The 18,006-nt window shown below is 37.7% G+C and overlaps 1 long non-coding RNA gene across 5 annotated transcripts in view; it reads left to right on the forward strand.

The window, feature by feature from the left end:
- Positions 1-18,006, forward strand: part of LOC143674711 (uncharacterized) — a 221,941-nt gene that overhangs the window by 122,098 nt on the left and 81,837 nt on the right. Inside the window, exon 7 of one of the 5 annotated variants that reach the window (XR_013171186.1) lies at positions 5,650-17,162. The exons of the other annotated variants lie outside the window; for them this stretch is intronic. This is a non-coding gene — a long non-coding RNA (uncharacterized LOC143674711). Of the gene's footprint in view, positions 1-5,649; positions 17,163-18,006 lie in introns of those variants that run through there. 5 annotated transcript variants of the gene reach the window in all.

The raw sequence follows: 18,006 nt of genomic DNA on the forward strand, positions 1-18,006 counted from the left end.
CTTGTAATTCTTTTTCTTATCTAATTGCTCTGGCTAGAACTTCCAACACAATGTTGAATAACAATGGTGGTAGTAGACATACTTATCTTGTTCCTGATCTTAGGGGAAAGTTTTAAGTTTTTCCCCATTGAGGATGATGTTAGCTGTGGGTTTTTCATATATTCCCTTTATCATGTTGAGGAAGTTCCCTTCTATTCTTATCTTTTGAAGTGTTTTAACAAGAAAGGATGTTGAATTTTGTGAAATGCCTTTTCTGCATTAATCAAGATAGTCATGTGGTTTTCTGCTTTGATTTGTTGATATAGTGTATTACATTAATTTATTTTCTTATGTTGAACCATCCTTGCATAGCTGGGATGAATCCTACCTGGTCATGGTGTGTAATTCTTTTAATGTGCTGCTGGATTCTATTTGCAATAATTTTGTTGAGGATTTTTGCATATATATTCATTAAAGAGATGGATCTGTAATTTATTTTTCTTGTAGTATCTTTGTCTGGCTTTGGGATGAAGGTGATGTTGACTTCACAGAATGAGTTAGGTAGCCTTCCCCTCCTCTTCAATTTTTTGAAGAGTTTGAGCAGGATTGGTACTAATTCTTTCTTGGATGTTTGGCAGAATTCACATGTGAAGCCATCTGGTCCTGGACTTTCCTTTTTTGGGAGTTTCTTAAGGACTAATTCAATTTCTGTACTTTGTGATTGGTTTGTTGCGGTAATCTATTTCATCTTGAGTCAATGTTGGTTGCTCATACCTTTCTAGGAAGTTGTCCATTTCATCTACATTGTCTAGTTTATTAGCATAAAGTTGTTCATAGTATCCTCTCATTACCTCTTTTATTTCTGCAGGGTCAGTGGTTATGTCTCCTCTTCCATTTCTGATTTTATTTATTTGCATCCTCTCTCTTCTTCTTTTTGTAAATCTTGCTAAGGGTCCATCAATCTTATTGATTTTCTCATAGAACCAACTTCTGGTTTTGTTGATTTTCTTGCTTGTTTTCATGTTCTCAATTTCATTTATTTCTACTCTAATCTTCATTATTTCTTTCCTTTTGGTTGCGTTGGGGTTGGTTTGCTGTTCTTTCTCTAATTCTTCCCAGTGAACAGTTAATTCTTTGATTTTTGCTCTTTCTTCTTCTTTTTTTTACATGGACAGGCACCAGGAATTGAATGCAGGTCTCCAGCATGGCAGGCAAGAACTCTGCCTGCTGAGCCACCATGGCCCACCCTCTTTCTTCTTTTTTGATTTAGGCATTTAGGGGAATAAATTTCCCTCTTAGCACTGCCTTTACCACATCTCATAAATTTTGATATGTTGGGTTTGCATTTTCATTTGCCTTGAGATATTTACTGATTTCTCTTGTACTTTCTTCCTTGACCCACTGGTTGTTTAAGAGCGTGTTGTTGAGTCTCCATATATTTGTGAATTTTCTGGCCCTCTTCCTGTTACTGATTCCCAATTTCATTCCTTTATGATCTGAGAAAGTGTTTTGTATGATTTCAATATTTTTTAATTTATTGAGACTTTTAGTGTTATTACTGTAAGGGCAGTACTTTCTTCTACTATTTTGCCTTTTTGATTTTATATGTCATATCTAATTTTTTTTCTTTTTACCTTTACTGATAATCTTCATTTCTACAGTCCTCTCCACACCTCTCTCTGCTGTCTTTTCCTATCTGTCTCTAGTAATCTCTTTAGTATTTCTTGCAGAGCTGGTCTCTTGGTCACAAATTCTCTCAGTGATTTTTTGTCTGAAAAAATTTTAATTCCTCCCTCATTTTTGAAGGACAATTTTGCTGGATAGAATTCTTGGTTGGCAGTTATTCTCTTTTAGTATCTTAAATGTAGCATGCCACTCTCTTCTCGCCTCCATGTTTTCTGCTGAGAAATCTATGCATAGTCTTATTTGGCATCCCTTGTATGTGATGGATTGCTTTTCTCTTGATGCTTTCAAAATTCTCTCTTTCTTTTTGACATCTGACATTCTGATTAGTAAGTGTCTTGGAGTATATCTATTTGGGTCTATTCTATTTGGAGTATGCTGCACTCCTTAGATCTGTAATTTTAAGTCTTTCTTAAGAGTCAGGAAATTTTCAGTGATAATTTCCTCAATTAGTCTTTCTCCTCCTTTCCCCTTCTCTTCTCCTTCTGGGACACCCACAACATGTATATTTGCATGCTTCATGTTGTTATTCAATTCCCTGAGTCCCTGCTCATATTTTTCCATCCCTATATTTTCTTTTGCTTGTCAGATTTCAGATGTTTCATTTTCCAGTTCACTAATCCTATCTTCTGCCTCTTGAAATCTAACATTGTAGGTTTCCATTGTGTTTTTTTCATCTCTTCTACTGTGCCTTTCATTCCTATAAGTTCTGTGATTTGTTTTTTCAGACTTTCAATTTCTTCTTTTTTTTCATTCCTTGCCTTCTTTATATCATCCCTCAATTCATTGATTTGATTTTTTTTTTTTTTTCTGCATGGGTAGGCACTGGGGATTGAATCCAGGTCTCTGGCATGGCAGGTGAGAACTCTGCCTGCTGAGCCATTGTGGCCCACCCATTGATCCTTTTTGATGAGGTTTTCCATGTCTGTTTGAATGTCCTGAATTAATTGTTTCAACTCCTGTATCTCATTAGAATTGTTGGTTTGTTCCTTTGATTGGGCCATATCTTCAATTTTCCTAGTATGATTCATTAATTTTTGCTGGTGTCTAGGCATTTTATTTTCTTAATTAGCTTATTCTGGAGATTTTTTTTTCACTTTTTTTTACCTAGGATTTTCTTGCTGGATGACTTTGTTATCTAACTGTTCTTTGACATTCAGTTCAGCTTATTCTAGACCTCTAGCTTAGGCTTTGTTTAACAGATCAGAATTTTTCAGTGCTTGTTTTCTTGTTTCTTGCCCTGCCTGTATGGTGCCTTTTTCCCCCCTAGTCTACTTAGGTATTATAGACCCCAGTCAGATTTTCCCAGACCAGACTGGCTTCTTCTCAGGAGGAAAGAGTCACCTGTGTCAGTTTTCCCTGAGGGTGAGACCCAGCAGGTTGTAAGACTTTCCTATGAAGCCTCTGGGCTATTGTTTTTCCTATCCTGCCCAGTATGTGGCAGTTGTCTGCGTGTGCATCCCACCACCATAAAGTGATGTGGTACCTTTAACTTCAGGAGAGTCTATCTGCTGGGGGTGTGGTTGAGACAGAGGAGAGGTTGTAGGCTGGCTTTAATTGATTCAGTTTTCCAGACCCTGTGATCTGAATTCCTGGAGGGAGGGGTTCCAACTGAGCTGGGCCCACACTTCTCCTAGGGAAGGCACAGCCACCAGACAAGCTCTCAGACAAGCTTAATTTCACCCTTACCTGGGGCAGTTGGAGTCTGAGGAGCCTTGCAGTTGCATCCAAAGAACAGTTAAGCCATAGAAACATAGCCACAAAAAAGAGAAGAAAAAAAAAATCCTTTTCAGAGCAGGACCCCTGTTCCTCAAGTATGCCAATCAAGAGCTTAAGTTGGTATATTGCTCTGTATATCTCCAGGTCCTATGTGCTCCCTTCTTTCCTTCAGGGCTCAGACCCTTTCAAATATTTTGTGCTGTTTGATCCAAGAAAACCTCTGTTATTTTGTTTTGTTTTTTTCCTTTTTCCATGAGCCCTGCCCCCTCTGCACTGGGGCAAAACCAACAACCTCAGCTTTTACTCAAGGTTCAGCTGAGCTGGGGGCCTATTTTAAGTAGTCAGAATTTGTTAATTAATTCCACAGTTGGAGCTTGGTTGAGCTTAGCCCCTTGCTGTTAGTAAAGTCTCTGTCCTTTCCCCTCTAGGAAGTAGCCTGTGGGAGAGGGGCACCGGCCTCCATGGCTTGGGGGACTCATGGATCTGGATGGAATCGTAGTTGGTCCAGCTTATTCAAACTGGTGTACACTATGTGTCTGGTTACTGATGTGTCCCCAGCAGTTGTTCTGTACTGTTCCTGGCTATTTACTAGCTGTTTGGAGGATGAACTAAATCTCACACCTCACTAAACTGCCATCTTGGACACAGCTGTTTATTATTCAACATCTTGATATATAGATTTATATGACTTAATATTTTGGATACTTGACTGTTTTCTGTTTTTTTTCCATTTTTATCTGGATTCCTGATGCTATATAAACTAGCCTGTGGTTGGAATTAGAAATGTTTTAATGTTTTTAATTAGTTGTGTTTTTCATCTTTGGAAAGAGACACTAAGATATGAATTGGAATATCTGAAGTATAATCAGTGGAGCTGACTCTAGTATGTTAATCCATGGTTCTGAGATTTAGGAAGAGAATGGACATAGAACCCCCTAAATGTTTGTGAAAGCAATAATTTTATCTTTTTCCAACATCCTTGAAAAACCAAACCACTCTGAATTTTCTTAACCAGCATCATTGGACAAGAATTCCACAGCTTCTGTTGTCCCAGGCCTGACCTTTACTTTGGGACCCAGATTCAGGGACTGCTGGTCTCCAGCCCATGCAGAGAGCTGCTTTGACACTTTGTTTCACTCTTCTCCAGCCTGGATTTACAGCACCTGGGAGCATTAAGCTATGGATATTAGAATGGCCTGTGCTTAATCAGAGGCTTGCCTTTTCCTTTCCTGTACCACTGTATCAACAATAGTAATAACCAGGGCAAGACCAATATGAATGTGTGCTTGCTCTATTATGTGAAGAAAGCTGATGGTTAAAAAAAAATGTAGATGGGTACATTTGGGTACATAAAAACATAAGTTTTTATTATCATTAGCAGTATTAAGAGTCTTTTCTAAGGTTTTACACATTATGACAAATGACAAAATAGAGATTTTAAAAAGCATGAGGTTATTTTCTGCCATACCATGTGCTAAGTCTTATGTGAAGGCTTTTAGTATATGTTTTCTTATCTCAGAATAACTCTATGAAGTAGGTTTTAGGTTTTTATTACCCATATTTTAGAAATGAGGAAACCAAAGATGTAGGTTAAATAATTTATTCAAGGTCACATGATTAGAAAGGCAAACAGTTTGAATTGGAACAAGGCTATATTTGGTTTCAAAGGCTGTCCTCATGATTATGATATATTGTTTCTTAATAGTATAGAAAAATACCTTACACACAGTAAGCCTCCAAATTGATCTTCCTGCTTCCTGTTTCTTCCCATCCTCACCTAATCCATTCTACAGACCAAGGCCAGATTAAATGTTCCTAAAATATTGCTTTCACTACCTACTCAAAACATTGCCAGTTGCCTATAGGGCAGCATAATGTATGAACTCCTTCTGGTACTTCAGCTTTTGTGTCACTGATCACTATAGGCATACCTCTTTTTATTGCACTGATTTTATTGAGCTTTGCAGATAGTGTGCTATTTATAAATTTAAAGTTTGGGGCAACCATACATTCAGCAAGTCTATCTGCACCAGTTTTCCAGTAGCATGTGCTTACTTTGTGTCTCTGTGTCACATTTTGGTAATTCTTGCAATATTTCAAACTTTTTCATAATTATTTTATCTATTATGGTGATCTGTGATGCTACTATTAAAATTGTTTTGGAGTGCAATATACTGCAACCATATAAGACAGCAAACAATCGATAAATGTGTGTGTTCTGACTATTCCACTGACCGGCCATTCCCTGTCTCTCTTCTTTCTCCTCAGGCTTTTCTATTACCTGAGACACAACACCAATTAATAACCCGAAAATGACCTAAGTGTTCAAGTGAAAAGAAAAGTCCCATGTCTCTCACTTTAAATCAAAAGCTAGAAATGATTAGGCTTAGTGACGAAGGCATGTTCGAAAGCCAAGATAGGCCAAAAGTGGGGTCTCTTGAACCAAACAGTTAGCCAAGTTGTGAATGCAAAGGAAATGTTCTGGAAGGAAAGTAAAAGTGCTTCTCCAGTGAACACACAAATGATAAGAAAATGAAACAGCCTGATTGCTGATATGGAGAAAGTTTTAGTAGTCTGGGTGGAAGACAACCTTCCCTTATGTCAAAGCTTAATCTAGAGCAAGACCCTGACCCTCTTCAGTTCTGTGAAGGCTGAAAGAGGTGAGGAAGTTTGAAACTAGCAGAGGTTGGTCCATGAGGATTAAACAAAGAAGCCAACTCCATAACATTAAAAGTACAAGGTGATGCAAGTGCTGATGTAGAAGCTGCAGAAAGTTATCTAGGATGCCTAGCTAAGAAAACTGATAAAGGTGGCAACACTAAACAACAGAGTATAGACAAAACAGCCCATTGGAGGAAGATGCCATCTAGGACTTACCTAGCTAGAGAGGAAAGGTCAGTGCCTGATTCCAAAACTTCAAAGGACAGGCTGACTCTCTTGTTTTGGACTAATGTGGCTGTTGACCTGACGTTGAAGCCAATAGTCATTTACCATTCTGAAAATCCTAGGGCACTTAAGAATTGTGCTAAATCTACTCTGCCTGTGCTCTATAAATGGAACAAATGTTAGATAAATGCACCATCTGTTTACAAAATGGTTCTTGAATATTTTAATCCCACTGTTGAGATCTATAGCTCAGGATAAAAGATTCCTTTCAAAATATGATTGTTTACTGACAATGCACCTGGTCACCCAGGAAGTCTGACGGACATGTACAGTGAGATGAATGTTGTTTACATGCCTGATAACACAACATCAATTCTGTAGCCCATGGATCAAGGAGTCATTTTGACTTTCAAGTTTTGTTACTTACAAAATACATTTTGTAAGGCCATAGTTGCCATAGACAGTGATTCTTTTGATGGATCTAGCAAAATCAATTGAAAACCTTCTGTAAAGGATTTGTCATTTTAGGTGTCATGTGGAACAATGTGATTTGTAGGAGGAGATAAAAATGTCAACATTAACAGGAGTTTGGAAGAAGCTGATTCCAACCCTCATGGATGACTTTGAGAGATTCAAGACTTCATTGGAGGAAGTAACTGCAGATGTGATGGTAATAGCAAGAGGGGTCTACTTAGAAGAGGGGCTTGAAGATGTGTCTGAATTTCTGCAATCTCATGACAAAACTTGAACAGATGAAGAGTTGCCTCTTATGGATAAGTAGAGGAAGTGATTTCTTTGGATAGAAACTCATCCTGGTGAAGATGCTGTGAACATTGTTGAAATGACAAAGGATTTAGAGTATTACATAAACTTAGTTAATAAAGCAACAATGGGGTTAGAGAGGATTGGCTCCAATTTTGAGAAAAGTTCTACTGTGGATAAATTATTATCAAACAGCACCACATGCTACAGAGAATCTTTTGTGAAAGGAACATGTGGCAAATTTCACTGTTATCCTATTTTTTTTAATTGCCACAGCCACCCCAACCTTCAGCAACCACCCTGATCAGTCAGTAGCCACCAACATTGAGGCACAACCCTCCACCAACAAAAAGCTTATGACTCGCTGAAGGCCTAAATTATGGTTAGCATGTTTTAGTAATGAAGTACTTTTTAATTAAGGTATGTACATTGTTTTTTAGACATAATGCTATTGCACACTTAATAAACTATAGTATAGTGTAAACACAACTTTTATATGCACTGGGAAACCAAAAATTCATGTAATTTGCTTTATTATGGGAGTCTGGACAGACCCCCACAATATCTCTGAGGCATGCCTGTATTTTGGTTATGTAGGATATTTCTTCTACAACTTTGATGATTATGTGCAGTTGAGGAACATAAGACCTCATTAACCAAAATAAGAGGGGGATGTAAATTTTGCATGCATATTTTATTATTTTGCAAAAGCTGCTGGAATGCAATATACCAGAAATGGAATGGCTTTTAAAAAGAGAATTTATTAAGTTCGAGTTTATAGTTCTAAGGCCAATGAAATGTCTAAATTAAGGCACCAACAAGAGGTTACCTTCACTCAAGAAAGGCTGATGCTGTCTGGAACACCTCTGTCAGCTGGGAAGGTACAAGTCTGGAATCTGCTGGTCCTTGTTCCCAGCCAATTGCTTCCAGCTTCTGATGTCAGTTGTTTCCTATCTAAGCATTTGTGCGCCTTCACTTAGCTCCTCTGGGACACAACTCTGGGTTCTTGCTTAGCATCTCATGGTAAGGCATATGACAACATCTGCTGGGCTTTGCCCATGTGTAGGCATCTGCTATTTCTCTCACTCTCTCTGACAACACTCCAAGAATCTCCAAACATCCATGTCTCTTTCAGCTCTGAAGCAACTGTTGTCCAAGCATCTGCATCTGAGGTTTCTTCAAAATGTTTCCCCTTTTAAAGGACTCTAGTAAACTAATCAAGACTACCTTGAATGGGTGGAGTCACATCTCTATCTAATCAAAAGGCCATACCCACAATTGTGTTTGTCATATCTCCATGGAAATAATCTAACCAAAAAGTCACACCCACAACTGAGTGTGTCACATCTCTATGGAAACAATCCAATCAAAGTTTCTCACCCTAAACAATAGGTCTGGCTCCACAGGATTGGATCAGGATTAAAACATGGCTTTTCTGGGGCACATACTGGGGCATATGCAAGCTGGCACAGACATCTATAAAATCTTATGGGTATTTTCTACTTTCTTTAAAATATTTCAGTAAAGAATTATTTTAAATACAGAGAATATCAGTGACATTTTCCACATCTTAAATTACTAATACTGGGCAATGTACAATTAAATTCTCTTTGCCATCTGTTGCTTGCTAAAAAATTTAGTTTCTTCTTTCAGGGAAATTTTAATGAGGAACATGGTAAAAACAAAAAAAAGAAACCACTTTTCTTTCTCAGATATATATATATATATATTCTAAAAATTTTTCTTTATGATAGTCTAAGCAATTGTTTAGTGTTGTTTTTTATTGTAAGATGTACAGACCTTAAATAACATTGTAGTGCCTCACAATTTGAGCAGGCATATTTTAAATATTCTTCCTGTTGAACAAAAGTTATGTAAGGGTGCATGGGTGGTTCAGTGGCAGAATGCTTACCTTCCATGCAGGAAACTTGGGTCCAATTCCTGGACCATGCACCCTCCCCCCCAAAAATTATGCAAAAGTAAGTCTATGCATTTTGATTTGTTATGTTATGATCCAACCAGTTTTCTCTGATTGTTACCAAACTGTCTTCCCAGTAATCTACTGATTAGCCTATGTTTCCTAAAAATTATTTGTATGAAGCTACTTTTCACTCTCCCACCTGCTTCCTTTGTACTTTATTCCTTCAATAAATCTGTTAATCTTTGACTTGCTGTCTCATGTGGAATCCTTAATGACCCTGTGCCTAATGGTGGGATGGGTTTCTTCAAAAAATTTTTTCTTTTACCTGAGTTTAATGGGAAAGAATGGGGCCATGACATGTATTACATGACAAGGGAGAACTGCATTCAGACTATCCACTTCTCTGTCTCTACCCTGTCAGCTGGCTAAGATAAGGACCATCCAAGCCAGCACTTCAGCACTCACAGAAAAGTAGCCACAGTTTGGTCCTCCCTCTATTTGGGCATTCCTCCTTCAGGGAGGAGGCAGAATCTTTTAAGTTTCCTTCTAACTCCAAGGTTCTATGACTCTTGTCCTTGTCAGCCAGTATAGGCATGTGATCATGGCCTTGTTGCTTACTTACTTAGGCCTCAGTTGCCTCTTCTGTAAAATGATAGTGTGAGCCCAGATGATCTCTGTGGAGTTTTATGGATCTAAAAGCATATGGCAAAAGAAAAATACTGAATGGGAGTATGCCCAAAAGTTCCCAATAGTCAACTCGGTGACCTTCTTTAGGTATTTTCCAGATTACCTGTGATATATATAATGGAAAAACAAAACCACAGTAAACTCTGTTTAAATAGCAATAATAAGGTGCAGAACTGCTCTACCTCAGACACAGCTGCATAGTGTCACTCAAACCTTGGCTTTTTCCCATCTCTGCAAGTCTAGAGTGTTACAGGTATTGCATGGGTCAAAGAATAAAGTGCACAAGGGGTCTCATAATTTTTTATTACTCAGAGCATCTTTCACTATACTATTCAGGTTTTCTCTTGGGCTATGAAAAATTTTTGTAACTCTGATCCTAGAGTCTAGGCTTTGTTCCTTCCCTAACTAGCTTTGTGACCTAGGGCAATTCAAGCTCTCTGGGCCTCATTTTCCTCGTCTGTTAGAAAAAAGAAGAAGAAAAAAATAAGTAGACTTTCAGATTCAATAACTACATGACTCAATATCATCTGAGACCAAATTGATACAAAATGGGCATCTTTAAAATAGTCTAAGATACCTAAGGTGGTAATAAAGTAAAGGTGGTGACTTTTACCCCAAGGACCATCCTTGGACCTTCCCCTCTGGGATCTCCCCAGTCTCCCCTGGAGAGGTCAAATCCAGGTTCCCAGGAGCTTGACAGACAGAAAGGCCAGGCTGCCTGGGGCAAGTCTATCTTGTTCCTTACAATAGAGTAAATCCCTGTCCTGTCTCCTTGCAAGCCCAGGATAAAACCCTTTATGCAACAACAGAGAACTCCATAAATATTTGATTTTAGCCACAATAACCTGAAACAGACTCTGATCATCTGCCTCTACCCTTCCCACTCTGCCAAAAAAAGAATTGTTCTTATGTTCAGCTGCAATTTGCTCAGCAGAGTGATTAATCAATTAATTATTCCATTCATTGAACTATTCAAAAGCATTTTTGAGTATTTACCATATGCCTCCTTGTATTGTTGGAGGGATTCAGATGCTAGAGTGGAAAGGCTTATAATAAAATGAGCTCTGGAGAGTTGACAAAGACACATTTGCAAGTAGGCCAAGTGCCAGCCTTGAGATTGGGAAATCATTTGTGAGTTTTACCTTTCTTCTACTCCCCAATAACTACAAATCTAACTACTTAAATTGTTCACCTTAATTCCTTATTTCCTAATACCACTGCCCAACATCAGACTTGCCATATTTCCCTCTATTGTAACAGCTGACAGTCTGTCTTTCTCATCTGAATTTTCTATACAGCTAACAGTGGTAATTTTAAAATGAAAATCTGGTTAAAGCTCTTCCTTGCTTGAAATTCTAAGGTTCTCACTGCCTTTAAGATAAAAGACAGAGCTCCTCCACAAGGCCTTGAAGACCATGGATAGTTCTAGATCACCCTCTTCACCCTCATTTCCAGCTACTCCCAACTTCGAACTTTCCATTCTGGTAACACCAAACTGTTAGCCGTTCTCTAGCACACAAATGCTGCTTACTATGCTCTTCATCACTTTGCTAATGTCTCTTCCTCCAACTGCTCCCTCCCAATCACATATTAACAAAGCATTATCACCCATAAACAAATAAAAAGCCTGGCTAAGGTTTCTTTATCTATTAAGATTCCCCTGAGATCTTCATAGCTTCTCTGACCTTGGCCTTTCAGGTTTTGTTGTCCCTCCTCCTGCATATCTCTATCCAATTACCTCTTTGTATTCCAGTTATCTGTTTATTTTGTGTCTTCTCTACTCTTTATAAGCACTGAGAGGGCTGTCCTTATTTGTATGCTGTAACTGCAGGACTAGGCATAGGACTTAAAGTGAGCCCTCATTGTTGGTTGTCTGAATCAATTTGGGATGCATATTTACGTCTTTGGCTATAATGGGTTTTGGTTTGGAGAGGAAATGACTACACTCTACTCCTCTGTATGAAGAAGATAAGCAGAGAAAACTGAAATTTTAGAGCAATGAAGTGGCCCAGAAAGTCAAACTGGCAAAGCACTTCCCTTGCATCTTACCTGGCTCTATTTTGTCAGGTTATGAAAATGCCTCTTTGACTTTTAAGTAAGGCAATTCTAAAAAAGTATTATTGTGTGACCAGGCTAGGTTGTTCTCTTTAGAGATGGAAGTGTACTTTCTATTGATGCCCACTTCATAGACTGTTGTGGCCATTAAATGAAAGAATGTTTTTTGGAGCATTTATCATAACATCTGGCACATAGTAAATGCTCATAAAAAGTTAGCTTTTATTATTATTATTATTACTATTATTATTGAGCTGTACCAGTGTCTCAATTCAGCTTTCGAAGAGCTCAGGTCAGCATAGTCCTATAGCAAAAGAACATGCTAGCAGAGAATTAGATATGAATTTTATTTGGACTTCCTGATGGTAGCTGGTTCAAAAATGGAAGTTAGTGCCCCACAAAGGGTGGGGAGTGCAAGCGACAGTTTATAAGGGCTTAAGAAAAGGGTGTGACAACAGAGTTTCAGCAGGGTCTTGTGACACAGGGGTCTGCAGGTTTGTTATCAACAGTGATCAAGGGAGGCAAGTTTAATGCTTTGTTTACAATACAATCTGTACATTCTTCCCCTCTCACTTGAGGAGGTCTGATGACCTTAAGCTTCTGTCCCAGAAGTTAAAGGTGGCTGTGTGCAGTAATGGTCTTATTATTTAATATCTTATTTTTATTCTCAGTATGGGGGTGAGGGGAGGAGCTGGGCCTTGGGTTTCCACAATCAGCAATTTTATTGTGGCTTTTCTTTAGTATAGTGCCGCTCTTGACTTTGGTATTGCCAATTTTATAGGGAAAGACCCTGGTCACCTCTGGGATATGAAGTCTGTATGCCATTGGAGCCTCTTTGCTAATGATTCCCAAAGCTTTCTGTTCCTGAATGGAACTACTCATGAAATTGCTGTCTGAGTGACTTTTGTGATACAACTGTACAGTTGTATAATGGAAGATGCTTCTTGAGTTTATGGTACTAGGCTAGCTGATAATTATGAGGGAAGCATTTCTTTGACAATATAATCCCACTCTTTTCAGTGATTTCACTGTCTTAAGTAATAATACCTTCTCTCTTAATTTTCACTACGTTCTGGAAATTCAAATCTACCTTCCATTAATACAGGATAAAATAAGACAACTGCAGATCCCTGGTTTCTTATCCCACTCTGAAAGAGTTAACGAACAAGTGCAAGACCCTAGTTTCCTATCCAGCTCTAAAACAGTTAATAGACAACTATGTCTCTAGTTTCCTATCCAGCTCTTAAAAAAATTAATGGACAACTGCAAGTCCCTAGTTTCTTACTAGCTCCAAAGGAATTAATGCAAAGCTACAAACTTCATCTGCAAACTTTCTCAGACAAAAATTTCCCCTAAAGTCCTGAAACCTCCCCAAACCATTGAGACCTCCCCAAACCATAAAAGCTTGTAAAATCATTGGCCTTCAAGAGATGGAAACAGCTCAAATGTCCATCAACAGATGAGTGGTTAAACAAGCTGTGATATACATATGTGATGGAATATTAACACAGCTGTAAGACAGAATAAAGTCGTGAAGCAAGAATGTTGAGGACATTATGCTGAGCAAAATTAGTCAGAAACAAAAGGACGAATACTGTATGGTCTCATTAATATGAACTAATATTAGTAGGTGAACTTAGAAAATTAAAATTAAGAACACAGGTTATCAAGAGATAGAAACAGGGTAGAGATTAGGCAATTGGTGTGGAAGAAATACAGATTGTTCAACAGAACTGAGTGTAAAAAATTCAGAAATGGATAGCACAATACTACCCAATTGTAGCACAATATTATAAGTACACTGAATGAAACTGAATGTGAATATGACAGAGAGAGAGAAGGGTTGGGACATATATGAAACCAGAAGGAAAGATGGAGATTAAAACACTGAGACAGTATAATTTAGGAATGCCTAAAGTGTACAATAATAGTGATTAAGTGCGCAAATTAAAACATGTTGGTGCATGAGGGAGAACAAGTGAATGTCACTATTGCAGGGTGTTGAAAACAGATGCTATATGGGAAAAAGCAATCAATGTAAGCTAACGTCTATAGTCAACAGTAACATTGTAATATGCTTCCACTGGTAGTAACAAAGGCATTATGCCGAAATTACGTCAGCAGTTGGGGGGATTGGGAAAGGGGTATGGATTCTTTGTGGAAGAAAAGGAAATGTCTTCTGATAAGATTATGGTGGTGAAGGCATGTCTATACATTTAGTCTGCCTGGTATGATGTTTGAATAAAATTGTTTAAAAATGAACAGAGAGAAGTGCTGGAGAAAATGCGGAGAAAGATGTTTCTATTCACTGTCAGTATTTTTTCTCATTTTTCTCTTTCCCCTTTTGGTCAAGAAGGCTTTCTCAGTCCCATGTTGTCAGGGTGATTTAAAGCTCTGGGAGTCATGTCCCACATAGCAGGGGATGACAGTGAGTTCACCTGCCCAGTTGGCTTAAAAGAGAGAGGCCACATCTGAGCAACAAGAGATTTCCTTGGGATGACTCTTAGGCATAATTATCAGTAGGCTTAGCTTCTCATTTTATGTACTCTCTTTGTCTTCTTTCACTCAACATAATTATTTTGAAATTCATTCTGTATTAATAGTGTGCTTCTTTTTATTGCTGAGTAGTATTTCATTGTATGAATGTGCCAGCTATCCCATCACCCATTGAAGTTTGGGTTGCTTCTAAATTTTGGCAATTTTTAATACAGCGCTAAGAATATATGTGTACAAATCTTTGTATGGACAGACCCTTTAATTTCTTTTAAGTAAATAAGTGGGAGTGGAATGGCTGTAACATGTGGTAGGTTTATGTTTAATGTTTTAAGAAACAGCCAAACTGATTTCCAAAGTGATTGCACCATTTCATATTTCTACCTGCAGCATATGAGAGTTCTAGCTTTTCCATATTCTCACCACACCAGGGATGGTAAGTTTTTTTTTCCATTTTAGCTGTTCTAATAAGTACACATTGGTATCTCATCTTCGTTTTAATTTGTATTTCCCTACTAGCCACTGATATTGAGCATTTTTCATGTGTTTAGTTGCCATTCATTTATATTCTTTGGTAAAGTGTCTGTCCAAATCTTTTGTCCATGATTTTTTTAGTTGAGAAGTTTACTTTTTCATTACTGAGTTTTTTTTGTTTGTTTGTTTTTTGTATTGGCAGGCTCCAGGAATTGAAGCTGGGTCTTTAGCATGGCAAGCAAGAATTCTGCCACTGAGCCACTGTTGCACTTCCCTCATTACTGAGTCTTTTTTTTTTTTTTGACATGGGCTGCTCTGGGAATCGAATCTGAGTCTCTGGTATGGCAGGCGAGAACTCTGCCACTGAGCCACCATTGCCCACTCTCATTAAGTTTTGAGAAGGTTTTTTAAAAATATATTTTTATTGACAAAACATAACAACATACACACATGAAAATTCTTAATATATGAACATTCCACTCTGGGTATATAATTAGTGACTCACAATATCATCACATAGTTGTATATTCATTACCATGATCATTTCTTAGAACAATTGCATCACTCCAGAAAAAGAAATAAAAAGAAAAAAGAAAAACTCATACATACCATACTCCTTACCCCTCCCTCTCATTGACCACTAATATTTCCATTTACCCAATATATTTTAACCTTTGTTCCCCCTATTTTTTTCTATACCCCTTACCACTCCCTTTCATTGATCACTAGTATTTCAATCTACTCAATTTATTTTAACATTTGTTCCTCCTATTATTTATTTATTTGCATGAGCAAACACTGGAAATCAAACCTGTATTTATTTATTTTTAATCCATATGTACTCATCTGTCCATACCAAAGATAAAAGGAGCATCAAACACAAGGTTTTCACAATTATGCAGTCACACTACGAATGCTATTTTATCATATTCATTATACAATCATTTTAAAGAAACATGGCTACTGTAACACAGCTCTTCAGTTTCAGACGCTTCCCTCTAGCCTCTCTAATGCACCTTAAACTAAAAAGGGGATATCTATATAATGCATAAGAATAACCTCAAGGATAACCTCTCAACTCTGTTTGAAATCTCTCAGCCACTGACACTGTCTCATTTTTCTCTTCCCCATTCCAGTTGAGAAGGCTTTCTCAATCCCTTGATGCTGAGTCCCAGCTCATTCTAGGATTTCTGTCCCACTTTGCCAGGGAGGTTTACATCCCTGGGAGTCATATATCACATAGAGAGGGGAAGGGCAGTGAGTTTGCTTGCCATATGGGCTGAGAGAGAGATGGCCCACAACTGAGCAACAAAAGAGGTTCTCTGGGGGGTGACTCTTAATCCTAATTTTAAGTAAGCTTAGCCTATCCTTTGTGGGGATAAATTTCATATGAACAAGCCCCAAGACTGAGGGCTCAGCCTACTGATTTGGTTGTCCCCACTGCTTGCGAGAATATCAGGAATTCTCCAATGAGGAAGTTGAATTTTTCCCCTTTCTCGCAATTCCCCCAAGGGGACTTTGCATATACTTCTTTATTCACTGTTCAAATCACTCTGGGATTTATCAGGGCATCTCACTGGATATTAATATTAATATTCTGGATATTAATCCTTTTACAGATATGTGATTTACAAATATTTTCTCCCTGTTTGTGGCTTGTGTTTGCATTCTCTTTATGTCTTTTGAAAGGCAGAAATTGTTATTTTTTTATTAGAGGATTTATAGGGTTACAGAACAATTATGCATAAAATTCAGGATTCCTATCAGAACAACGATGGCCCTCAGAGCCTGCCCAAGTGATCCTAAGTTGCTGATCAAAAGCCATGATCAGCAACCAGCTGTGCCCACTCCTGATCTTGGGGAAGAGGACTTTTATGTCTCTTTTTGTCAGCAATGACCTAACCAGGAACTAGGTTGCACGGCAGTCTGCTACATGAGTGGGGGTCACCACTGTTGCTGAGCGAGTTTACTGGTCTTTACTGTAATTTGCCAGCCTCTTCCTACTACTCTTCTCTGGATGCTGTACAGTGTTCTACTGGACCCACAGTTTATAAATAGTTGTTTCAGATAGTTGCTGCCTGTTTAATAGTTGTTCTGTTGGGAGGACTGAATCCTGGAGCTTGCTACATTGCCATCCTCCCATAATCCTCTATACAAAGTGGTAATTTTGATGAAGTTTGATTAGTCAGTTGTGTTTTGGTGTTACATGTAAAAAATCTTTGACTAAGTCAAGATCGAGATTTTTCCCCTGTGTTTTCCTATAGAAGTTCCATAGTTTTAGGTTTTACATTTAGAGTTAATTTGTGTGTATGATGTGAGGTAGGATCTAAATTCTTCTTTTTGCATGTTTGCATTCAATTGTTCCAGCATCAATTGTTGAAGATTGTCTTTTTTCCATTAAATTGCCTTTGCATTTTAGTAAAAAATCAACTGAATATATATATAAATTCATTTATAAGTGGTTCTATTTCTACACTATTTAGTCTGTTCATTTTTTCTTGTTCTTTCATTTTGTTCTATTTTTAGACCAATATCACATTTTCTTGATTACTGTAAATTTATAATAAGTATTGAAGATAACTAATGGAATTCCTCCAATTTTTTCTTCAAAGTTGTTTTGGCTATTCTAAGCATTTCTATATGAATTCTAAAATCAGCTTGTCAATTTCTACAAAAAGCCTTCTGTAATTGTTATAGGGATTGTGTTGAATCTAATAATATCAAGTCTTCTAATCCATGAAAAATATGTCTCCATTTATTTACTGCCTTTGATTTCTCTCAGCAGTGTTTTGCAAGTTTAATGTCAGAACTTGCACATCTTATATCAGGTTTATCCCTAAGTGTTTCATGTGTTTTGATACTATCGTAAATGTTATTTTTAAATTTCAAATTCCAATTGTTCCTTGCTTGAATATAGAAATACAATTGATATATTTTGGAATGATCTTGTATTGATTATCTTGCTAAATTCACTTATTAGTTCAGTAGCTTTTTAGTAGATTCCATCAGATTTTCTTCATAGATGATCATGTTGTCTACAAACAAAGATAGTGTGATGGTTATGTTCATGTGTCAACTTGGCCAGGTGATGGTGTCTGGTTGTCTGGTCAAGCAAGCACTGGTCTATCTGTTGCTGTGAGGACATTTCATGGACTTAAATTAACAGCATGTTGGCTGCATCTATGGCTGATTACATCTGCAGTTGACTAAGAGGAGTGTCTTCTGTAATAAGTGATGTTTAATCTAATCATCCAAAAGCTTTAAAAGAGAATTCAGAAGAGAGAATCTCTCTCTCTCCACTTCAGCCAGTCAGTCTTTCCTGGGGAGTTCATTGAAGACCTTCATTG

Source organism: Tamandua tetradactyla, chromosome 1 (assembly GCF_023851605.1).
Source record: "Tamandua tetradactyla isolate mTamTet1 chromosome 1, mTamTet1.pri, whole genome shotgun sequence".
Taxonomy (NCBI): Eukaryota; Metazoa; Chordata; class Mammalia; order Pilosa; family Myrmecophagidae; genus Tamandua; species Tamandua tetradactyla.